General features: G+C 34.9%; 1 pseudogene; it reads left to right on the top strand.

The window, feature by feature from the left end:
- The first annotated feature begins 265 nt into the window (after positions 1-265).
- LOC129571537 (trypsin-4-like) lies at positions 266-1583 on the top strand (annotated as a pseudogene).
- Positions 1584-1912: the final 329 nt, after the last annotated feature.

The raw sequence follows: 1912 nt of genomic DNA, 5'->3' as shown, positions 1-1912 counted from the left end.
TTAGATTTTATCGGAATCTATAAATGCATGCATTTTAGGCCGACATCATTTAGTTTGAATTGAGATACTGACCGCTCTATAAACGGAACATAAAAAAGTCATTAGAAGAGACAATTTTGGGTGGATTTCATTTGAATTAGTTAGTAAATACCTTCGAAGAAGTGTTATCAAAATGGGCCAATTTCGAAATGTTGACTGTTAAATGTTGATTTCGAAATAAATTCTTGTTGTTTGTGAACATTTTCACATTGGCACTGTGTTCAAGCGAAAGCACTTTGAATTTTCAATCAAATTCCAACGGTGAGGATGGTGATTTCGATGAGAATGGCTCTGGTTTACAATACGCCATCGGTGATTTACTGGACTCAAATGATAAGGATATTGTTTTTAAATCGATAAGAGTAATAACAACGAATGATCGCATCGTTGGTGGTAATGAAACGACAATTGAAAGAAATCCATGGCAAGTGTCGTTGCAACGGAATTCAAAGCATATATGTGGCGGTGCAATCATATCATCGCAATGGATTTGAACTGCAGCGCACTGTACACCGTAATAAAAAGAAATCGAATTGATTGTGAAAAAATGGGACAATTTACAAAATTGAAATAAAATGAATGAATTATCCTTTTAGCCCGCGACGGGCAAGCGGTTACATGGTTCGTGTTGGATCAACATACCATCAAAGTGTGGGTTTGGTCATTGAAGTGCGACAATTCTTTCGTCATGGGAGGTACAGAGCTCGTGTATTTGACTTTGACTATTCACTTGTACAACTATCCACACCATTAACCTTTACAAATAATACTCGACCGATTGGTCTGCCAAATGCAAACGATCAAATTGCAGAAGGAACAAAGTGCACCGTTTCTGGCTGGGGTAACGAAGTTTGAAGTAGATTATTATTATTATTATTTATTTGGTTTCTTCATACTTACAACTAAATTATACAATGGTTGAGATCTACTATTGAAATGACTTTACATGTTATGACCACACTACTCCCAAATCATTCGACAAATTTTTCTTTCTATCATTTTGATTACATTTTTAATTTTTGTTCGAGAATATTGGGGTATCTAAATAAATTACCAGTCCATATATATACAATTTTAGGACCAAATTTTTTGATGGATTCCATTTTAAATGTTAATAAAATGCGTTTTAATTTTCTGATAGGAGAAACAAACGTGGCAAGTCGATCGTCGGACATTCTTCTTTCGGCTCAAATTCCAATTGTTAATCAGGAATATTGTAGAAAAAACTACAGAAACCGAATAACAGCTCGGATGATTTGTGCCGGATATGAACGGGGCATGCATGATGCATGTTACGGTGACAGCGGTGGCCCATTATCTTGTGAACAAAATGGCATGAAGCAGTTAACTGGCGTTGTATCGTTCGGTAAAGGTTGCGGCCGACCCAATTTGCCTGGAGTCTATGCAAGAGTGGCGGCTGCTCGAGATTGGAAATGATTATTGACTGGAGTTTAAATTATATTTCGCACATTGAAATCGGTTTACACACATATTATAATGAAACTGTTTGAAATGGCTTGTTTGAATTTGAGCTCAACTGTATACTGGTGAAGCTTCAAGAGAAAAAAAAACAAAAATACAATAGTAAATATCATCCATTTAGTTCCTTCCGTTCACAAGGGTTTTACCAAAGAATATATAAATAAACATGTTCAAGTAAAATGTGGAGTTTACGGATGTTGTATTGATAACCTTTGAATGTAAAAGCTATTTTCGTTTCATGTATTTTGTTTGAAGATTTAAAATTCGAAATCCGAACGATATCCTTTTCGAACCGAATAAATTTAACCACACATGGACAAACAAATGGTATAAAAATAAAATATATACGAAAATGTCCAAACAAACCGATAAGCCATAAAGGAAACTAATG

The sequence above is a fragment of the Sitodiplosis mosellana genome, unplaced genomic scaffold (genome assembly GCF_009176505.1).
Source record: "Sitodiplosis mosellana isolate CC-2019 unplaced genomic scaffold, AAFC_SMos_1.0 Smas_scaffold_2751, whole genome shotgun sequence".
Taxonomy (NCBI): domain Eukaryota; kingdom Metazoa; phylum Arthropoda; class Insecta; order Diptera; family Cecidomyiidae; genus Sitodiplosis; species Sitodiplosis mosellana.
This window is presented reverse-complemented; position numbering and strand designations above follow the sequence as displayed.